We start from the raw sequence: 24,426 nt of genomic DNA on the forward strand, positions 1-24,426 counted from the left end.
TTCGTTTTCATGTGATAGATGCTTGGAGGGAGAAAAGGGCTTGATGTAGGACCCACAATTAGTAAGCTTTGGAGCTGGAATTTGAATCAGTTCATCTGGATCAATAGACTGCAATCAACTCACTTCCCTCCCTCTAGAGGCAAAAGAGAAAGAAAAAAAAAAAAGGAATGAGATGATTTCTTTTAAAATAAATTATTATTAAAGAGGCTACTTGATAAGTCTTCAAAATTCAAAATTTGAGTTCCACATAGAGAACTGATTTAAAAATATATAGAAGACTAGCATCTCTCTTATAGCTAGCTATTTTTCTTAAATTTATCGGTTTTTCTTTTATGACTTAAGTAGTCTTCCTATTCCAAATATACACAAAGCACTTGAAAACATATTTCAAAGGACCTCTAAAGTGGAGTACTAGTAAGGAGTCAACTCAGATTCTTATATTTCTTCCTACACTGAAAGGCACAAGCTTCCTTTGTTATATATTTCATTTCTCATGTTCCTCAATTCCAGCTCTCAAGCTTCCAAAACTAACATTCTTGAATAAGAAGAAATCTGTGCCAATGACTACTCGGAATTTTTCCAACCACAAGATTCACAGTCTCTGGCTGCCTCTAATTCATTATCTTCTACATATCCAACAATGACTCAAGCCAAATACCAACCAGGCCAGGACACCTTTTGATCTGCCAAAGCAACTTGTGAAAGAGGTAAACCAGTCCAATTCTGATAATTGATCTATGAGGAAATTAGATAGTCTTCTTGCAAGCAAGTGTCAGTACTGTGACCAAGCAGAGAAGACAGAATTCACAAGCTGTTTCATCATTGAACTGTATCAGAAAGAATATTTTTGTAAACATAGTAAATGTACTAAACCATCTTGACAGCATTATATTAAGCTTAGATTTAATAAGAATGACTGGGCTACATCACTAAGCACAATATAACACTGTGATTTGGCAAATTGCCATTGGATTTCATATATTAATCTTACTGAACTCGATAAGTTAGTCTGCAAAATTGTTTATGAAGACTTAGATAGATTCTAGGTTCAATTTTAATTGGCTCTATTTCTTCATCAACTAGGCAATTTTAAATTTATTTTTATCTTATTTTAGTTTAGTTTTTAATTTTAATTACAGTATCATTAACATACAGTGTTCTATTAGTTTTAGGTGTACAATATAGTAATTCAAAAACTGTACATATTACTCAATGCTCATCATGATAAGTATACTCTTTAATCACCATCACCTATTTCACCCATCCCCCCCACCCACCTCCCCTCTGGTAACCATCAGTTTATTCTCTATAGTTAATAGTTTTGTTTTTTTTTTTTTTGGTTTCTCTCTCTCTCTCTCTCTCTCTCTCTGTCTCTCCCTTTTATAACTTTGTTTATTTGTTTTGTTTCTTAAATTCCACATATGAGTGAAATAATATGGTATTTGTCACTCTCTGACTCATTTTACTTAGCATTATACTTTCTAGCTCACCCATGTTGTCGTAAAAGGCAAGATTGCATTCTTTTTATCACCGAATAATATTCCATTTATATATATATATATATATATATATATATATATATATATATATATGTGTGTGTATACTTATTTATATACACACATGAGACATCTTCTTTGTCCATTTATCTATTGATGGACAGTCAATAGATAAACTGGGGGTAAACACCCAGTATTGTGATTGCTGAATCCCAAAGCAGTTCTATTTTTAATTTTGAGGAAACTGCACATTATTTTCCACAATGACTGTACCAGTTTGCATTCCCGCTAACAATGCATGAGGGTTCTTTTTTCTCCATATACTCACCAAGACTTGATGTTTACTGTGTTCTTTATTTTAGCCATTCTGACAGGTGTCAGGTGATCTCACATTGCAGTTTTGATTTGTATTCCCCTGATGATGAGTTATGTTGAGCATCTTTCCATGAGTCTGTCAGTCAACTGGATATCTTCTTTCAAGAAAGATCTGTTCATGTCTTCTTCCCATTTTAATTGGATTATTTCTGGGGGGGGCGGTGTTGAGTGGTATCAGGTCTTTATTTATTTTGGATACTATCCCTTTATCGGATATGTCATTTGAAAATATCTTCTCCCAATCAATGGGTTTTTTGTTTTGTTTTGTTTTCTGTTTTGTTGATTGTTTCCTTCACTATGCAGAAGATTTTTATTTTAATGTAGTCCCAATAGTTGAAATTTTTTTTTATTTCCTCTGCCTCAGAAGACATATTTAGAAAATCACTGCTATGGGCAATGTCAGAGAATTACTGCCTGTGCTCTCTTGTAGGATTTTTATGGTTTTAGGTTTCACATTTAAGTCTTTAATCCATTTTGAGTTTATTTTTGTGTATGGCATAAATGGTCCAGTTTCATTCTTTTGCAGAGAGTTGTCAAGTTTTCCCAACACCCTTTGTTGAAAATACTATCTTTTTCCCATTACATATTCTTTCCTCCTTTGTTGAAGATTAAATGTTCATGTAATTGTGAGTTTATTTCTGGGTTTTCTATTCTGTTCCATTGATTTGCCTATTTCTGTGTCATACTCTTTTGATTAGTACTGTTTTGTAATATAACTTGAAGCCTGAAATTATGATACCTCCAATATTGTTTTCCTTTTCCAAGATTGCTTTGGCTATTCAGGGTCTTTTGTGGTTCCATACAAATTTTAGAATTGTTTGTTCTATCTCTGTGAAAAATTCTATTGGTATTTTGATAGGGATTACGTTAATGTGTAGATTGCTTTGGGTAGTTTAGACGTTTTAATAATATTTGTTCTTCCAATCCATGAACATGAGATGTCTCTATTTCTTTGTGTCTTCTTCAATTTTTGTCATCAGTGTTTTATAGTTTTCATAGTATGGGTCTTTTAGCTTTTTGGTTAGGTTTATTCCTACATATTTTATTATTTTTAGTATAATTGTAAATGGGATTGCTTTGATTTTGCTTTCTACTGCTTCATTATTAGTGTATACAGATCTGTAGTGTATACAGATTTCTGTACGTTCATTTTGTATCCTACAACTTTACTGAATTCATTTATCAGTTCTAGTAGTTTTTTGATGTGGTCTTTTGAGTTTTCTCTGTAGAGTATTATGTCATCTGCAAATAGTGAAAGTTTTACTTCTTCCCTACAAATTTGGATGTCTTCTGTTTCTTTTGTTATCTAATTGCCATGGTAGCATTTCCAGTAAAATAAAAGTGGTGAGAGTGAACGTCAAGTAGGCATTTTTTTCAATATAACTTTGAGTTACATGTATAATGGCAAGTCAGAAAGAAACTGAATCTTTTCATAACTGATGGATGTGTCTTAATAATCATCCTATAAAAATATGGTATTCATTGGTCTTACTTGATTTAAACACATAAAAGAAATGGGAAGGAAGAAATAAAAGAAGTGTAAAAGGCTGTATGAGGTAGTTCCATATATTTTCACTAATATTCCTTAAAACAACTCTGGAATATAATTATTATCCATATTTTATAGATGACAAAACTGGGGCTTATAAATATATAAGATCACAAATTAGTAAATGAATATTTTTCTCCTCAGTAGTTTGAATTCTCTACCAGCTCATATAAAGCTTTATTAGTAACACCAGGTTTTTTAAACTTTTTTTAATGTTTATTTATTTTTTTACAGAGAGAGGGGGCAGAGGGGCAGAGAGAGAGGGAGAAACAGAACATCCAGCAAGCTCCAGGTTTGCAGTGTCAGCACAGAGCCTAATGAGGGGCTCTAACTCACAAATGGTTAGATCATGACCTGAACTTCTGAAGTCAGATGCTTAACCAACTGAGCCACCCAGGTGCCCCTAATAATACCAGTTTAAATGACTATTAACAAAAAGTATTTGTTATTTTTTAATGAGTTTTACTTTTTATGTTAAGTTCTTGAGGATAAGATGGTATCTTAAATAAATATATTATTTATATTGACTAATCAAGGATCTTATACCTAGAAATATGTGAATTTAGGTTAAAAATAAAAATAAATTATTAAAAGTGTTCTTACACATCCATAACTTGTAGTAATATGAAATTAGTATAAATTGTAAAAATTCTATTCTGTTAAAGTCCTCCAAATCTGTTTCGTTCTCCCTCTCATCACCTTAGGTCAAGTTTTATGAATATACAATATACAGAATTTGTTTTTAAAGGTCAAATTCTAAATTTTAAGCAAAGTTAACAATATATTCAGTCAAATTTTTATGTATTCTTCTCTTGACTTGTTTTGTATAGAGGAATCTATTGTTCAGTATAAGAGGTGAATATATCATGCTTGATAAGATTAGTAAGACAGTGACTCAGGTAATAGCAATTTTATATAAAGTTCAGGGTCAAAAACAAACAAACAAAAAACACAACTCGAGAAAGCTGAAAAATAAGAATAGTTGATGATTTAGGGATGCCTTGGTGGCTCAGTTGGTTAAGTGTCTGGGCTCTTGATTTCAGCTCAGATGGTGAGGTCATGGATTGTGAGATGGAACCCCATGTCGGGCTCTGTGCTGACAGCATGCAGCCTGCCTGGGATTCTTTCTCTCCCTCGCTCTTTGACCCTCCCCCACTCATACACTCTCAAAAATAAATAAGTAAACATTAAATAGGAATAATTGATTATTTAAAAATAGTAAATCACATGGTCTAACAAATAAGACTGTATGTTTGTATAACTCAGATGTCATTCTGTCCTTTTTTTCTTTCAAAGGTTATTGCCCACATGTTATCAGTGACTCTGAAATCCTTTCTAACCCCCTTCAAAAAGGTTGGTTTCTTCTTAATCCTTCCTATGGCACTTTCATACACGTCTGTGATAGAGCTTGTCCAATTTGGGTTTATTTGAGTATCTGTGACATCTCCGTAATACTTTTACCTCCTTAGGAGCTAGAATGATGCCTTTTCTCACTGGTATTTGTAATGGCCACTCAACAAATATTTTTAATTGTTAAATATATATACTAATTATGAATATATATTAAATCAATTTCATTATTTATATTATTACATGTTGCTATATGTTATATAAGTAATACATGCATTACTTATATAAAATAATAGGTACATTATTTTATATTTTAATTATACATAAAAATTAAAAAATGAATGGATATATTTTATTCACATGGCTTTGTGTTAAGCTATAGAGTTTATACTATGTTCAGTAGGATGGTAAGTTTGCATTTCCCAATTAAAAAAACAGGTGACTGGCCAGTTTTCTAATCCACAGGAAGAGGGTTTGTATCTGTGCCTATATGCAAAGCATTTCAGAAGGTCTTTTGCAACACCTATTTCATGACTCTTTCCACTGAATAGAAACATCCATTTACTAAAGACCTGCTACTTTTTATAATAAAATGTATGGATTTTTAAAAGGTTAAGTTTTTGTAATTTATAAAATTAACCACCAAACAATTGTTTTTACCTGAGTATTCGTGACACACAAATAATCCATTATATTGATTCTGTTCTCATCAATAGTTCTCTCATATTTCCCAGAATTGGTTGTCTTTGGGGATGTTACATAATAAAGTACTCATGAGACCTCATTATAGAACCAACTCTATTTTCAATCATTAAATTAATGTTCTTATTAAGATAAAGTGTGAGCTGTTTAAATAGTTGCTTTCTTGAAAATGCTGCTTAAAATACTTAAAATCCTTTAGAATAGAGAAGGAACTTTTTTGTCATAATAAAGAATGATATTTTTGGTTAAGAACTTTAATTGGAATTAAATTGATAAATGTAGTGAATTATTTATATACAAACTGAATTGATGCAAACATGACTTCTTTTCAAAAGGAGAAAAATAGGAGAATAGCATAACTATAATCACTTGACAATATAGCCACTCCCAACTGAGGCAAATCACCTTTCAAAAAAAAATATATATGTATATATATATATACACAAATATATATACACACACACATATATATACATATATATATATATACACATACACATCAAAAAATATATATGTATATATATATATGTATACACACACACACACACACACACACACACACACACACACATACACATCAAAGGCATCCTTACACATTTAACCCATTTCCTTTCACTTATGTTTAGTTGCATGGATAGGAATAAAAAGGAGGACTTTAAAAATTACTTTTATTTAACTTAGCCATGGTAAACTGGTATATTTTGGCTAAGTAGAATTAATCATCTAAGGTAATTAAAATAATCTATATTTAATTATTTTATTCAAATTTGTTAAATACCACAGATGCACTAGATTATATGTTATAATAAATACAAATAAAAGATTCTAATTGTTTATAATGTCTTTTCCCTGAAGGAGCTTAAAATCAGTTTGTAGGTAACCATATGGATATGGACATATATGTGTATATATGTGTATATACATGTATATATACCATTTGCTTTATATAAAGTCTTTAAAGATATGAATAAAATTATTATATTTATTATACAGTATCATCATAAGACTTGTAATTACTTAAGTGATCACATTTTACATTTATTTCCTATTCAATAATAGAAAAATTGTTAAGTGTGTTAGTCAGTTGTCTTAGTTATCTTGTGCTGCCACAACAAAGAACCACAGACTGAGTGGATTACATGACAGAAACTTACTTCCTCATAGTTCTGCAAGTTTTAAGTCCGAGATCAAATTGTAAACTGGGTTGGTTGCTTCTGAGGGGCCTAAGGGAAGGTGCTATTCTAGACCTCTCTCTTTGGCTTTGTAGCTTGTTGTCTTCTCCCCGTGTCTTCATGTTGTTTTGCCTCTGCTCATGTCTGTGTCCCAATTTCCACTTCATTCAAAGCCACCAGTCATACTGGACAGGGCCCACCACAATGACCTTATTTTAACTTTATTACCTCTGTAATGTAATCCCCAAATGTACTGATATTCTTAGGTACTAGGGCTGAAGACCTCAATATATGAATTTTGAAGGGACATAATTAAGTCTGCAAATAATCTACCCTTAGTCCCCTAAAAAGCCGTATCCTTTTCATATGCAAAACCTATTTACCTGATTCTTCCAGACTCAAAGTCTTAACCTATTACAGAAGCAAATTTAAGTTCAAATCACCTATAAATATTACCTACATCAGGTATGGGTGAGAATTGAGGTACAATTCATCCTAAGGGAAATTTTCTTTCCAGCCCTTTTCTAAGGCTGTTAATAACAAGTTACCACAGACTAGGTGGTTTATGTAACAGAAATTTCTTTCTTTATAGTTTTTTAATATAAAGTTTATTTATTATTTATTTGAGACAGAGACAGTGTGGGTGGGAGTGGGGGAGAGAGAGAGAGAGAGAGAGAGAGAGAGAGAATCCCAAGGAGGTTCCACACTGCCATCACAGAGCTCCATGTGGGAGTCAAATCCACAAAATCGTGAGCTCGTGACCTGAGCTGAAACCAAGAGTCAGAGGCTCCACCAATTGAGCCACCTAGGTGCCCCTTTCTTTATAGTTTTGGGTGGTAGAAGTCTAGTATCAAGTTTTTGGCAGGATAGTGCCTTCAGAGTGCCAGAATAGGTGTGTTCCTGATCTTTCTCCTTGGCTTGTAGATGGCTGTCTTCTCCATGTATCTTCACATCATTTCCCCTCTGTATATACCTATCTCCAAACTTCCTCTTCTGATAAGAATACCAGTCATACTGGTTTAGGGCACACCCTAATGACTTAATTTTAATTGCCCCTGAAACAACCCTATCTTCAGGGGATCTGGGTGACTCAGTCATTTGTGTTGAACCTTGATTGCAGCTGAGGTTATGAACTCATGATTCATGAGATCGAGCCCTGTGTCAGGCTCCATGCTGACAGCTTGGAGCCTGCTAGGGATTCTCTCTCCTCTCTTTCTTGACCCTCCCCCTGCTTGTGCTGGTTCTCTCTCTCTCTCTCTCTCTCTCTCTCTCTCTCTCTCTCTCTCAAAATAAATAAACATTAAAACAAAACAAAACAGAACAAAAAACAAACAAAAAAACCCAGTTTCACATACGGTCACATTCTGGTGTACTGGAGTTAGGATTTCAACATACAAATTTGAGAGAGTATACAATTCAGTCTATAATACTTCAAATTAATGTCATATTTATAATACTATATCTCCCAGGGGTACCTGGGTGGCTCAGTCATTTAAACGTCTGACTTCAGCTCAGGTCATGAGCTCACGGTTTGTGGGGTCAAGCCCCGCATCGGGCTCTGTGCTGGGAGCTCAGAGCCTGGAGTCTGCTTTGGATTCTGTGTCTCCTTCTCTCTCTTCCCCTCCCCTGCTCATGCTCTGTCTCTCTCTCAAAAATAAATAAGCATTAAAAAAAAATTATATAATACTATATCTCCCAACTATTTCTAGAGAAACCGCTCAAAATTTTTATTTAATTCCAAAATTATTTTTTTCTTGACTTAAGACATAAATTTCTAATAGTATAGATTAAAATTATTAACTATTTCCAAGAATGAATCTATGGTTTTAATGTTGAAAGTATTCATACATAAGTTGGTTCTACCACTGTTAAACATATATTACTGAGTTACCTGAAATTTATGTCCATATTCTATGACAAATACATTGTCTATGTAAAAAATGAGACAGTTACTTCTGTTTCTTAACAGTCTACTTCAATCCCATTTATATGCATCATATGCAAATTTTAACATAGTTTTTGAGAGGCCTCAAAATATATATAAATAAAAAATCATAGTACCATTATAGGATGTTCCTTCAAAAACTTCAATTAGCCAACAAAATAACAAAAATAACATTAATTAGATATAAATATATAAGACATTATTTTACATAATTGTATTAATATTGGGAAATAAAAGGATTATTATAAACTATACATATTTCCTCAGAGTTCAAAGTCTATAATGATAAAAATGTGATATAATAGGCACATAAGGGCAGTTAATGCTTAATTTCCACACTATTGTTGTCACTCTAAATTGATATTTATAATAAAACTTGGCTTTTTTCAATACTTATGAAAGACCAATGCTTCATGAAAAACTTGCTGTGTTCTTGAATATAGGTTAAATCATTCTCACTGGATCATAAACATTAACACCAAATGCTAAACTTTAAGTCACAGAATCTCTAATAGGATGGAGCCTACAATGTCATTATTATTAACTATGTCCTAGATATAGAAACCTTAACTAAATCCTAGGTGAGTTGATTTTTAAGTGTAATTACAGTTACTAGTTACAGAACGACTACTATGGATCAGACATTTGCAAACACACCATATACAACACACACACACACACACACACACACACACACACATTTATGGGTATTAATTGAATGCAAATTGGTATGTCTGTCCCTCTGTCAATCAAAATTAATGCCTGAATCACAAAATGCTTAAAATTTCTGTGAAATACTGTCATCAGTTTTATTGAAAATATCTATAGACTTATTATAATTTTTTGGTAATATTCAAAGCATAGATGTGGATACTAGTGAAAAAAATGAAATAATTCCTGCTTGTTAGTTCATAGTATACTCTGGCATGTAATGGATATGCAAAATATTAATAAAAAATACAGTAGGGTGTATTAATGGGATATCAAATAAGTACCATATTCAATCAGTACAGATTTAGGAATGGTTGTGATAAAATGAAAAAAAAATGACTACATATCAACACAAGTCTAGGAGTAGACTATAGGGTTATTACTCTGTAGCTTCCACTAAAATTTTGTAAAGGCAAAAGTTAATTAAGAATGGTAGAATAGATTTATAATTTTGTTTAGAAGCCTGGTAGATCTCATTTTTTTCTCCCTTGTCATTTATATAAAAATTTATGTTTTGAATCAGATTTAATGTTTTTATCTTGATAATTTCCTTTTGTGATTTCACTAAAATAAAACATGTACACAGAGATGTACTTCATTATGCTCTTTTTAAACCAATGGCAAAGCCCTAAAATATGCTTATTTTATTTCCTTCTTCTTAACATATCAGAAATTCAGTAAGGTATGTTTTGTAACAAAATGTCTTAAAGAAGCATAAATTCCGTAGAGAGTGAAAACGTATGTCGCAACTCAGTATCTGATTTATACTGAACACCTGCAGACTGAATTTTTTTCTATTTGCTTTCCATTTGAAAAATGGCAAAAGAGAGCACTGAGCATCATCAATGTGACTCTTTTATTTGTCTGCTCTAAACCTGCTACTGCTTTATGATGACATGTTTTTCTACTCTGGAAATATGTTCATTGTTTGTTAGTACATGGTAGGCGGTGCCTTCAAAAAAGGATAAAATATATTGAAATGTCAAAAGTACTCACAAAACACTTCTGCTTTATCCTTAAATATGTAATATAAATACTCAACGGTTTCTCATAACTTCCTTAAATGGGAGAGATGCTGAATAGCACAGAACTAAAGTTCGATAAGACACCAATCATCATAATAACAAGATAAATTTGTGTTATTTTGAAAAAGTGCTGCATGATGTGAGTGTCATGTGACTAGATCCAGAGTTTGGCCTCTAGCTGCTGATAGTGATTCCCTCATCAGGCAGCCAGTAAGAAACTCTACAATCTCAAGTCTGACGACGACCTGAATGAGGATGGAAGAGAACCTCTTGGACTGTACAGCCCTGGCCATTACTGTGATTTCAGCCTGTTGAGACCTGAGCACAGGACCCTGCTAATCCATGATGGTAGGCAGAATAACAGCTCCCCCAAATCCCACATCCTAATCGTGGGAACCTACAAATGTGACCTGAAAGGGCAAAGAGTCTTTGCAGATGTGATTCAGTTAAGGATCTTAAGAGGGGAGATTAGCCTGCCTTATCTGGGAGGGACACTAGATGCAACCACAAAGGTCCTCACAAGAGAGAGGCAAGAAAGTCAAGAGAGAAGAAGGCAATGTTAAAATGGAAGCAGAGACTGGAGTGATTCACTTTGAAGTGGAGAAATTGTTCACGAGCCAAGAAATACAGGTGGCCACTGAATGCTGAAAAAGGACAAGGTAACTGAATCTCCCCTGACAGCATCCAGAAGGAAACAGCCTTGCCAATGCCTTACAACTCAGTTTTAGTTTAGTGAAATTGATTTCAGATTTCTAACCTCCAGAAACAGACAGAATAAATTTGTGTTATGTTAAGTGATTACATTTGTGGTAATTTATTATAGCAGTAATAGAAAAGTAATACTCTCATGCTGACCCTTGATCCATGGAAACTGTGAAATAATAAGTTTGCATTATTTTAAGCTACTACATTTGTAGTAATTGTTATGCAGCAATAGAAAATAAATACAATCTCTTTGTAGATAATTGCAGCTATCCCACAACAGTATTTAATCCTAAACTACCTCTGTACTCTCTCCTAAGACCCAAATTAACTAATATTCAAGCCAAACTAATCAAGTTATGGACCTCTAAACATAATATCATGCTGCTCTGTTTGCACCATTCATCACGCAGAGCACAGTCTTTCCTTTTATTTTCTTGTATTAAATGTTATCATTCCATACAGACTGTCTTAATAAGTTCAGACTGTTAACAACAAATTCCCATCAACTGGGTGGATTAAATAACAGATATTTATTTCTTATAATTCTGGAAGCTGGAGATCCAAGATCACAATGACAGCATGGTTGGATTCCCGTGAAGGCCCTCTTCCTGGTTTATAAACGTCCACATTCTGGTTCAGTCTTCACATGGAGGAGAGAAAGGGCTCTTCCTCTTCATGTAAGGACAGAATCCCATCGTGGAATTTCATCCTCATGACCTAATTACTGCACAAAGTACCTACTCTTAATATCAGCCTATTAGAAGTTAGTGACCTATGCTGTTTGAAGGGACACATACATGATATCCATATCAAAGAACAGTTCTAAAGCCCAACTTGCCTAAAACATTATGCCCAAGCCAGACATTTTTATAATTTCAAGTGTAATTGAATATGATAAAATTACACATATTTCAAGTGTATAGTTTGATATGCTATGACATATTTATACACCTATGAAAATACCATCAAAATTAAGATATTGAATATAATTATCATGCCCAAAAGTTATTTCATGCTCTTGTGTAATCCTTCCCTACAACTCTTATCTGCCCTGAATTTCCCCAGATAATCACTTGTCTCCTGTCAATAGAAGTTTGTATTTTTTAGATTCTTATATAAGTGGAATTATATGCATTTTTTTTTTTTGGTCTGGCTTCTTTTGCTCCACATAATTATTTTGACATTCATTCATGCTATATTGCAATTTTCTCCCTAAGCTAAGAATACTTCCAGCAAAATGTCCGCAATTTAGGGAACTTTGAGACTCCATCTGTATTCCCCTTTGCTACAGCTTGAACATACTCTCCGTAAGCATAGGCACCATTAGACTCAGCCTTTTGTCGTCGTCTTCTTCTTCTTCTTCTTCTTCTTCTTCTTATTATTATTATTATTATTATTATATTTATTATTAGTATTATTATTATGTATAGTTGATACAATCTTGTATTAGTTTCATGTGTAGTTTATTATTTCTCAGGAATCACTCTCTTGCCTGACCTAGTATCTTCAAAACTGTGTGCAAATATATTTTTTCCTCTCCCTATTTTTTTCTTTTGGTTGTTTCAGGCAAGAGAATCCTTATTACTCCATCTTGGATAGAAGGGGAAGTGTCAAACAACTCTGAATTCTCATTGAATTTATTATCCAAATCACTCATTTTATAATTGTCATTTGTTCTTTTGAAAAGTTGCTTACCTTTTTATCTACAAGTTAAAAATATAAATAGGTTCTTATACTTCATTCCAAATTTTCAGAAGCATAGTCCTCTGCTCATTTTTATGTTCATAAATGTTGGGCCATGGTATTAGAAACATAAAATCAGTGCAAGGAAAGTGAGCTATTGTGGAAATTTATAATGTGATTCTCAGTTACCAATTTTGCCCAGTAAAATATCTACCATTCAACTTCTTTGTACTTGACTCATTGCATTTATTTGAATTTGAAAATTTTAGTACTATTTAAATAGGGTTATATACAGAAATCTCCAGAACCAGAGTGCCTCTGTTTGAATTTTGAGTTTGTCACTTACCATCTGAATGAATTAAGGAAATTTACTAAGTCTCTCTGTGTCTCAGTTTTCTTATCTACAAAGGGGAAGGAAAGTTAATAAATGTAGTTATCTCAAAAAGCTGTCAATGATTTGATGAGGTAATAAAAGAATAATAGTAAATGTATCAAAGAATTGTGCTAAGTAAAAGTTATTTTTTTAAAGCACTTAGAAATAAAAAAGTGTACTACCATCGTTTTCTATGTTTTGTGGCTTATCAAAATTCCTTGATTCATCTTTATCCAAATATATGTTTCTGTGATAACCTGCCAACTTGGTCTAGCAAAACCTTTAGCGGTATATGATTGCAAAGCTTTATAGCAATTTATTTTTGTGACACCCATGTAAGAACCAAAGGAACTTTGGGTAATTGAAATGCAGTTTGTTGAATTTCAGTAGAAGCTCATGATGTAAGATCTCAATCAACAGTTCTTCCACCTATCATAAGAAAAATGTAAAGTGTCCCACAAATTGTGCTCAATATAAAATGTTCTTTGGGCACTTTTGAAAAGAAGCTGTTAGAGAAAGGCATTTCTCACTTACTTTTCAGTTCACCCTGGGGATACTATATGTGATATCCATTAGTTCCATAGTAACTGAATTTAAGAGGTTTTAAAAGTGACCAGATATGACCCATAGAGGACATAAGAATTTCAGCTGTTAAAATTGAGGTGAAGCTACGGTTTTAGCTGAATTGGAAACTGAATTACTACTTACTGTTAGACAGAATGGTTATTTTTAGTGCCTTGAGGTTAAAGTCAGTGGGAAGGCAAGAATAGGGGTTATATTACATTGTAGGGAGCTGTCTCTATTGTAGCAGGTGTACAGTTCCATTTATGACTATCCTTCCTATTTTAAGCAAAAATATATATTCTAAGAAGAACAATAATCCAGATATAAAAATATTAAACTGTATGCAGGTATCACCTGGAACTGGCATTTTCAAATCGTTCCAGTAGCATGAAGGAACAAAGGGTTCCAATGGTATGCCTTGGAGATAAGGGGACAGAGTAGAGTCAAATCTAGCTCTCTGCATTTACACACACACACACACACACACACACACACACACCACTGAGAGACACCCCTCCAATATGTTTAATCTACAGTATTTCATCGCAAGTATTTATATAAGAAATAATTATCTTGTTTAAAATAGGTTACAAAGCCTCTGTTTTGCAGCACTTCCCCCCCACCCCCCTCAGTTGGGGGAAGTATCTACCACTACAATACACAAAGAACATTTTAGGCGACTAATGCCTATTTTTCACACAGAGTTTCAGAGAACTATCCTGATCATAACTTAGGTAAATCAATCAAGAGCACTTCTAAAATAATTTAATTCAGCTTACCAAAGGCCTATTCGGATTACTATAAAATTGAAGTGAAGCCAACACTTTGGTTTGCTGGAAATCTAATTACTACTTAAGTTTCTAGAACAGTGATCTTTCAGGCCTTTGAGGGTAAGTCAGTAGAAATGCCAGAACCAAAGACTTTTTATCGCAGCTGCCCCTATACTCTGTATTCCATACCAATATATAGCTCTTTCTTCTATGGATATGAGGATATTTTGTGACATTATGGTGTGACAAAATAATAATATTGTTCTAAATTATAAGGAAATAGTTTTTGTTTCTGCTTACAGTATTTGATACAGAGCAAGTCACTAGGCTTTTTTAATTTTTATGTTTTTTTTTCTTTCTTTCTGTGAAAAATAGTGATGATATGCTCATTTGTCTACTTGATATAGTGGCTGATAAAATCAATTGAAATAAAATACGTGATAATGTTTGAATGAATATAAAACTGCAAAGAAAATAAGTCATTAGTGTGATTTGGCAGAGAATATTTATATATCCTGATGACCTGAATTGTGTCCTCCTCAAAATTCAAATGTTGACATTCTAACCCCCAAAGGGGTGGTTTTTAGAGATGGACAATTTGGAAGGTAATTTGATTTAGATGAGATCGTGAGGGTGTGGCCCTCATGATGGGATTAGTGCCCTTAAAGAAGAGGCATCAAAAAGCTTGCTCATTCTCTACCTAGGGGCATGTGTCAAGGAGAGGCCATGTGAGCACAGAGCAAGAAAGTGGCCTTCTGCAAGCCAGGAACACAGTCCTTACCAGGAATTTAGTCAGCCAGAACCTTGATCTTAGATGTCCTAGCCACCAGGATAATGAGAAAAAACGTTAAAAAAAAAAGTTTTTTAATATTTTGTTTTGTTTTGGTTTTGAGAAAGACAGAGGGAGAGAGTGGGGAAGGTGCAGAGAGAGAGGAAGACACAGAATCTGAAGCAGGCTCCAGGCTCTGAGCTGTCAGCACAGAGCCCAACATGGGACACGAACCCACCAACTGAGATCATGACCTGAGCCAAAGTCTGACGCTTAACTGACTGAGCCACCCAGGTGCCCTAGGGAAAAAAAAATTAATAGGAGATAATTTTAATAAGACACCCAGTCTATGGTATTTTAATATGGTAACACGAGTTAACTAATCCATATATCTTAAGATTAGATGAAAAAACAAACAAAAAATTGCAAACTGTAAACCAGACTTTAAGCATTAGTGATATCTTAAATATCATCTCACAAATAGTTCATGAAGTGTTAAAATATGTGTTATAAACTTTTTGGTGAGTTCCACAAAGTCTTAAAATATGAAATGGTATTTCTCCTCATAGAAAAACTAAAAAATCAGCACACGTTATATCAGTAATCATACCAGTCTACATTCTCCCAAGAAACCAGACCAGTATGATATACAAGATGTAGTTATTAAGATGTTTGTTTTAAAGGATTATCTCAAGTGGTTGTGGGGGTTAGCAACTCTTAAATTAGTAGTGTAGGCCAGCTGACCAGAAACTCAAGCAAGAGATGATGTTGCAGTCTTGAGGCAGAATTACTTGTTTGGGAAACCCCAGTTTTCTCTTATAAGGTCTTCCACTAGTTGGAAAAGGCCCATCCACATTAACAAGGGTAAACTTTATTTAATCCAACTTAAAGCCAACTGCTTGTTGTTAAATACATCTGCATTGGGGCGCCTGGGTGGCTCGGTCGGTTAAGCGTCTGACTTCGGCTCAGGTCATGATCTCACGGTCTGTGAGTTCGAGCCCCGCGTCGGGCTCTGTGCTGACAGCTCAGAGCCTGGAACCTGTTTCAGATTCTGTGTCTCCCTCTCTCTCTGCCCCTCCCTTGTTCACGCTCTCTCTCTCTCTCTCTCTCTCTCTCTCTCAAAAATAAATAAACGTTAAAAAAATTAAAAAAAAATACATCTGCAAAATACCTTCACAGCAACATGTGGGTTACTTTTTTGATTAAGTAACTGTGTACTCTAGCCTGACCAAGTTGAGTCATATAACTAGCCATCATAGTGTTGAAAATCTCTTTAAGGAGACATACCATAAGTGAAGGACTATACTAAAGTCTGATTGGATATATTAACATAGCTAAAGAAAAAAAATATGCCAGTTGCTGTTCAGACTAATGTGGAAGGAAGAAATTGTTGACAGTATTCTTTTTAGCACTGTGTCTAGGGGAGAGGAGTTTGAACAAAAGAGCACTAATTTTTAAAGCCTCCTTATAAAAATTCACCCTAAAGTAGAAATGGATACATCAGGCTCCTATGGCTCAGTTCCATTACATGAAATAATTTGCCTATCTCTCCTTGTTCTAAGTTCTTACTCACCAATAGATAATTTGGCTAAATTGATTGTTTCAGAGAGAAGATACTTGCTTCTCAGTCCCTAATTTATGTGACAGATTTATATTTCATGTGCCTGCCATTTTCATTCTCATTGTATGTATTCATCTTTTATTTTTTTTTAATTTTTTTTAACGTTTTTTATTTATTTTTGAGACAGGGAGAGACAGAGAATGAATGGGGGAGGGTCAGAGAGAGGGAAACACAGAATCTGAAACAGGCTCCAGGCTCTGAGCTGTCAGCACAGAGCCCGATGCGGGGCTCGAACTCACGGACAGCGAGATCATGACCTGAGCCGAAGTCGGCCGCTTGACCGACTGAGCCACCCAGGTGCCCCTGTATTCATCTTTTCAATTGTTTTATTGAAGTGGCTTAGTTGGTTAAGTGTCAGCTCAGGTCACGATCTTGCTTTCGTGGGTTAGAGCCCCACATCAGGAGCCTGCTTCAGATTCTGTGTCTCCTTCTCTCTCTGCCCCTCCCCTGCTTGTGCTCTGTCTCTCTCTCAAAAATGAATACACATCAAAAAAATTTAAAAAAACATAAATAATTTGTAAAAAAAGTATAATTGACATAAACTACACGTATTAAAGTCTATAATTTGATAACTTTTGCCATATGTATACAGCATATACTGAAACTAACATTAAAAATCAAGGTAATGAATATGTTTCTCACCCTCAAAAGTTTCCTTGGTCCTTTTATAGTTCTTTCCTCCCATCTCTCCTGTCCCTGGCAATCAGGGATGCATTATTTGTCTGAAGATGTTTGCCTTTTCTAGTTTTATAGAAATTATACAGTATGTTCTGTTTTAGTCTATCTTCTTTTACTCAGCATAGTTACTTTGAGATGTATCCATGTTGTTACATGTAACAATCCATTTATTTTTGAGTCACATTCCATTATAAGAAAATACCACAATCTCTATCCATTGCCCTGTTGATAGTCATTTTGGAATTCAAAACTATTGTCTCTTGAGATGCTCAAAACTACTCTAGCTGAGGCTGGGGTAAGGTTGATGAAGTAGGCAGGAAGGCCCAACTGTTCAGTAGTTTCCAGCTTTTCTTAGTCCTCTTTGATTCTGATCTAGTTTTACATTTTCCTTATAATATTGGCTCTCTCTCACAATGACCTCTGCACTTAACTCATTAATCTTTCTTAAAAGTAGTAGAGTATCCCCACAAGTGGCTAGCCACAACAAATTTACAAAAAATAGTAGATTACAGAAAAAGTTCTATCACCATGCAGTTTGTAGGTTTTGTGGTGTTTGGTTTGATTTGATGTGCTGGAAATGGAATATTATAATAACCAAATTTCCATAATGGTCTTCCAATTATCAAGCATCTCTCATTCAAATGACTTTGGGATTCAGCCAAAAATGTAAAAAAGTGAATTAGGTCTAATTTGAAATGACTGAGGATAGTAGGTAGAGAGCATAGACTCTGACTAATGATATTCAGACTCACTTCTAAAACACTGTAAAGTAGAAACAAAAACATGTCTTTGGGCTGAATCAGCCTCCCAGAGAATGGAACCTCTATGATAAAAGTGATTCATAGTTATAGCCTCTTCAACTGAGCTACTACCTTCTTGGGAAATATGTTCCTATCCTGTGAGGCTGTAATTCAACTCTTGTGTAAGGACTGACTTCATTTGTGTAGCGTTACTAGAACCCTACATAAACCAAATTATTCTATCTCTTAATAAACCTTTCTCCAGGAAGCTACTTCTCATTTGTCATTTTTTTTACAATATACACTCCATCTCAATTTACTCACCTGGGAACCAGGGAAATAAAATCAACAATCCTAAAAATATGTTGATTCCTACTGTGCTCTAACTGTATGCTAGGTATTCTATGAGGTTAAAGATGACCAAAGTTGTTCCTATAACTGAACTGAATAAACTTTGCTTATTACCATTCAACCTGGGTAATATTCTTAGTGGATCTTAACATATTTGTGATACAGTAGTACTAACTTCAATTAGAATCCCTGCTCTACCTAAGTGTGACTCCACTTACTGAAAGGAAATATTTCCTCAAAAAAGTAGGTGTCTTTATTCTTATGCAGGGAGAGTCATGGGTTTTGAGTTTCATACTGTGTACAATCCAAAAGTGACATGATTTTTTTTTTTTTGCCATGCAACAGTGTTTTCCTAGCCTACTCAATCAAGATATTTGATATAGAAGCCATGTTTGTTTTGCATTAATATAAAAAGATTTAAAGCTGCCATTTTTAAAAAATCAAGAAACATTTTTAAAATTTTATACACTGCACTATTTTTTCTTGTGTTACCAGTTTTTAAGATCCTTTAAAAGATGATGGTTTGTCTCTAAAAAGGGAAAATCACATCAGACTTTGCATTCAGTGACAGCTACTATTTCTGTATAAAATAATTGAATGAAGATGTAGGTTTCACATTACCAAAGTGTAGATTTCTATATATATTTATGCAAACTAATACGATTTAAAAATTAATATGACAAAAATTGATCATTTGGTTAAGTACTCCAGAGCTTGCTTATACATAGTCGTAGGTTATTTCTATATTAAATTAAAATAGAATAAAATATAAAAAGGATAAGTCTATTACTTAGAAGAATGGAATATAAGAAGTATCTGAGTATTGAGAAAATCTGCTATTCAATGATATCTGGTTGCTCTTAGCATTACTCTAAGTATGTTTTCAGCTACTGTTGCTGACTAGATCATCTAAATTGAGAGAGGAGAGTTGGGGCAGGTGTCGGATATGTAAGCCAGATTGAATACCAGAATGAGTGGGTGGAAAGAAAAGAAAGCAGTAAGTGTCAGCTACTTTTTAAAGAAATTTGGATGTAATCAAAGAAGAAAAAGTTGAAGAAAAATGTATTTCCTTCAATTTAAAATTTATAAGAAAATGCTCAACACTTTTAATTATTAATAAATGTTACTGTGAACAATTGAGCAATTGCTTTGGGTGAATTTCCTATTGAGATCCTAAAAAAGTTTTAATTTTCTCCATTTCCCCATCATTTTCTAAGATCTGGCTTTGTAAATGCTAAGAAAAATATTCTGACTCAAGTAACACATTAAAATTCATATCTTATACCCCTGGAAGTCTCTATAAATACTCTTTGGTTGATTACCATTGCCTTTGATATTCTCCTCTGGTTTACACGAAATTATACAATGTATTTGCGACCCTGACTATTCCTTCTCTTCCTGAATTCCAAAGATAGACATTCCTTTAGTTCTGTTCTCTGGACTTCTTTTCTTCCTTCTATACATTACCCCTTGTATATTCATTCAGTCATAGCCTCATCTAGTGTCTTCATTCATATCATCCCCAAAGGTGAAAGCCAATTATCCTTGAAGAGATTGGCATGTTAGGAACATGAATCCAAATCCCCACTGATTCAACTTTCACTGAGGAATACAGACCTGGAAATAAAATGTTAAATTCCTGGCTCTTTGTCATCCTTCCAATTTCTATAATGATAAATTCCTGATATTATCCAGAGGCGGTAGCCCATGTCTAATGTTTGTAACATTTCTGACTGCCTATATTATCTGAAAGTGAGCTGCTGACAGTGTCTAGAAGAGTCTGCCTGATAGTCATCCATTCAGTATTAGTTTAGTATATTAATAGATCAAAGTTAAACCCTCTCTTATGAGCTTCAAAATGCTTGGTCAAAAGAATTTTGAATATATTTAGATCTCTTTAACCAAATATCCACCAACATATTGATAAATGAAATGGCAGTGAGTAATACAGGGTTTTTCAGTCCTGTTTGTTCTTAAATCTTCACAAAAATTAATGATAACCAAATTGAAAGTTTTGGCCTTAATTATGCTGCAAAACTTATGTGTTACCTGAGCTTGTTATTAAAGACTTCAACATTCCCAATTCATCATGTGGATAAGAGCTTTTCTTCTGCATTTGTCATTGTATTTTCTGCCATCCCTTCCCCATGTGTATGACCCAGGTCTGTGATCTTTCACATTGAACATATCAACCGTTTATTACCAGCTCTATTTTAATTTCCTTTCCAGCTACCACTGGAAGTACAAGACTGCTGGCAGTTTTTAATTTCATTTTAGACAGCAAAAGACATATCTGCATGATTAAAATGCCACATATCTATATAACTGTTATCAATTATATTAATTAAGGGAAAATTGTAGCAAAATTTGCTTTGAGGGAGGAAAAAATATGTCTCTGAAAGCTTTATTAACGCATGGATGTCCACAAGCTATTATGTTTCTCAGAGTTTACCCATGATTTGTCCAGTTTTTAAAAAAAAAATAGAGGACTTACAAAAAAATGTAGTTTTAAGGAGAAATAATTGTGAAATTGGTACCTGTGAACATCATGAGTAGCTATTTTGATGCAAATTAAAACAACCTCCACACAAGTACAGGTGATTAGCTGAATTGACTAATTGTCTTTAAATATATGCCTAGTTGGACAGCCATTTATATTCTCTAACAAGCCACACAGTTCAGAAAGTTTTTAAACCACTTAGGAAAATGAACCTTATGGCTCAACAGCATTTCTACTGGTATTTAGAAAATTACAGTTTGAATTTAAAATGATTATAGCTGTAAATCAGTATTTAAAGAGATTTTACATACATTACCTCATTTAATCCTCACCGAAATCCTGCGCGATAGGGAACATCAAAGGAGGCTGAGAATTTATTAGCAGCTTGACTATGAGCACACAAATGGTACTGGAGTGTAAATTCCAAGCCAGGGTTTCTACTCCCAAGGTTACTGTCACCCTCATCTACTCTTTTATGTGTAAGTACCCCATATGTGTCAGTACCTGGTAAGAATATCATAGGTTGGGAACAGAAGGCACAATTCTGAGTAGGTCGATATTTTTGCTTTCAGGTAGTTTTGAATGTAGCAGATGAGACAAACAAGAAATGAGTTAAAGTATTATATCCAGAGTAAGTGTAAGATAGGACCTAGGAAGGAGATGTAATTTCTATTTTGGATGGGCACAGAGAAGATATCTGAAGTGATATTTGCTGGTCCTTCTGTAATTAGTTACATCTACGGAGGTGAAGGACTATTCCAGAAGAGGAGCATGTAGGCGTTTCTAAGGTAAGAGAAAGCATTGCTTACTAAGTGAACTGTGAATAATTCACTGTTGATTGAAGTTTAGTATTTCATTGAGAAAAAGTCTAAACTGAAGAGTTTCTCTAGCCTCCTATGAACATTTGGAAATCTCTGGAAATGTTTTTGTATGTCAGAGCTGCTGAGGAGGAGTATTACCAAGTTCTGGTAGATATGGGACAAGATTTCATTGTAGGCGCTTCCTGCACAGTGGGTAATTTTCTCGTGCTAAAATGATAATTGTGGTCTCCGGAGAAACGCAAACAACAGATCATCAACAGCCTCATAGGATATACTGAGACATTTGGGCTCTCTTCAGAGGCAATGTTCTGGGCCACTAACACTTTGGTAAGATTTCTTCGTTGGAAGATCCCTTCAGTTGCCATCTGGAAAGTGGGTTAGAGGGTATGCAATTAGACACTAACCCCACAAGTTCATGCTCTGCTTTGCATAGGCAAGTCCAAGAGAGCAGGGGCAATTTGGTCAGTCCTGAGAGAATTTCAGTGCACTGATTCTTTCTACTGGAAAATGTGGATGTTAGCTCCCTTGAGCTGACTGAATGAGAGAAGGTGAAGTGTGCAAGAAGAACAAACCCCAATAATAGCCCCTATAGGGGGCGAGAGCAAAAGCCATTCATTCCAAAGAACAGTGACACTCTCCTTGCTAGGAATAGACAGCTCTACAATTCTGCCATGGTCAAAATAATTTCTTTTATAGATACATCAATCAAATCCTTATTATAATAGTTTAAATTCCTGAAGTTGGATTTCTGTTTCTGCAACTGGAAGAAATACTCATTGATTCAATGGGGGTATTCAGTCATGACATATCTTGATTCTGACACATTACCAGAGACAGAGGCTGGGTTTATGTTTTAGTAGTTTTATGAAAAAGAGGATGCTTTCATGGAGCCATATTTTTTCATTCATTAATTCATCTATGCATGCATGCATCCAACCATCCATTTGGTCATCAAAAAAATATGTATTGCAGGTATTGATTAAACACTGGAAAGAAAAAAGTGCTGCTCAGAGTTGGGCCTTATAGACAGTTATCTCTGGAATTCACCTATTTTTTCTCTATACTTCCAGGAATTGTTGTATCATGTTGTTAATACTTTTTTTTTTGAAACTCCTCAGTATTGTTAAGGACCTATGCCTATTGTGTTATGAAGTTTGGACTTCAAAATCAGAAATGGAAATACAAAGCACAAATTATGTTCATAGTAGTATGTGACTATCTTCTGAAACTGGTACTTGATACCAAATATCTCTAGTTCTCCAAATTACTTTGATTAGACACAAAAAGGAAATTTCTTCATTCTCCAGATGCAAACTGCTTTATTTACATGCCCATTCAGAATCTGAATATATATGCCTTTCTTTGTACCATTTAGTCATTTAAAAAAAATTAAAAGATGGGATGTCTTCAGTAGGTGGTGAAGAGAGTTTAAAAACATTTTTATTTTACACAGGTGTAACACAGGTGGTACGCCCTTTCCTCTCTGCCCCATAGGGTGTAGCTCTAACTACCCTCTAGGGAAGAGAAGGTTGGGTGAACAGCCTTACTATTTCTCCAGCTCAGTAATTACCTGCAGGAACATTCTCTTCACTGCTCAGGAGTTCTTAAGGGAAGTGCAGGCTGATGCGTACAGAATGGGCTTGCATCCTGATTCTTCTACGAGTCACTTCACCCTCTTCCTCAGACCTTATACACATGTGTGGCTGATTACGTTTTACTTTTTTCTCCCCCTTAATTGAAGGATTCAAGTCTGTCATGCAGTTATATATATTCTGGTGGAAGGACCATCTCATGGTGCCCTGACATAGCTACTTTGTTCTCAGTAACATATGCAGAAGATAGTTTTCACAAATAGAATCCTAATGAACAGCACTACCTTGTAGCTACAGCACCAGCTTCAGCCCTCTCTGCATTTCAGATGCTCCCAACCCTCATCTCTTTAGGGCAAATGATGTTGATGATTCCCTGTGGTTGCTAAAGTCAGGGTAATTGAGCGTGCCTTCATAGCTTACTTTAAACCTGCTCTCGTATTTACTAACTGTCCCTGCATTAAAGTCTTTTAAATTACTGCATTTAAGTGTGACTTTTTTTTTTCCTATTGTGATCTTCCCTGATACTAATGTTCATACTACTAGGCCACTAATAGAGTGGGGGGTGGGGGAGGAAGGCCCATCCTTGGAGAGGAAAAGTAGAAGTGAATCTAATTTTAGACCTGTCAAATTTCAGATATCTGACTAATATTCCAGAGAGATGGAAGTAAAAAGAGGTATCTGGGATGGATATTTAATTTGGAAATCTAATGAAATTTATGAATTTGAGAAAATCTGGGCTTCATTTACCAGTCTATAAAATTAAAGAAATACATAGGTTATTTTCTCTGTGCTTCCATCCCTGTGAGTCTTTATTTTATGTAGAGAGCTGATTAGAAAAGCAGGAACTTAAGGGACCCAGAAATCTATCGTAGCCAGAAAACTTATGTGAACACTGCAGTATCTTATTTTGTGGCAATAATTCCCAACCATTACA

The 24,426-nt window shown here is 34.4% G+C and overlaps 1 protein-coding gene and 1 long non-coding RNA gene across 5 annotated transcripts in view; one reads left to right on the plus strand and one right to left on the minus strand.

The window, feature by feature from the left end:
* Positions 1–17,656, minus strand: part of LOC131519139 (uncharacterized) — a 33,358-nt gene extending 15,702 nt beyond the window's left edge. The window contains exons 1-2 of one of the 2 annotated variants that reach the window (XR_009265492.1): positions 17,453–17,656; positions 13,060–13,114 (exon numbers count right to left, since the gene is read on the minus strand). This is a non-coding gene — a long non-coding RNA (uncharacterized LOC131519139). Of the gene's footprint in view, positions 1–13,059; positions 13,115–14,004; positions 14,069–17,452 lie in introns of those variants that run through there. The other variant, XR_009265493.1, reaches the window with a different exon arrangement.
* The window catches only part of MGAT4C (MGAT4 family member C), a 742,934-nt gene that overhangs the window by 49,523 nt on the left and 668,985 nt on the right, over positions 1–24,426 (plus strand). The gene's annotated exons all lie outside the window — the stretch shown is intronic.

The sequence above is a fragment of the Neofelis nebulosa genome, chromosome 8, assembly GCF_028018385.1.
Source record: "Neofelis nebulosa isolate mNeoNeb1 chromosome 8, mNeoNeb1.pri, whole genome shotgun sequence".
NCBI classification, from domain to species: domain Eukaryota; kingdom Metazoa; phylum Chordata; class Mammalia; order Carnivora; family Felidae; genus Neofelis; species Neofelis nebulosa.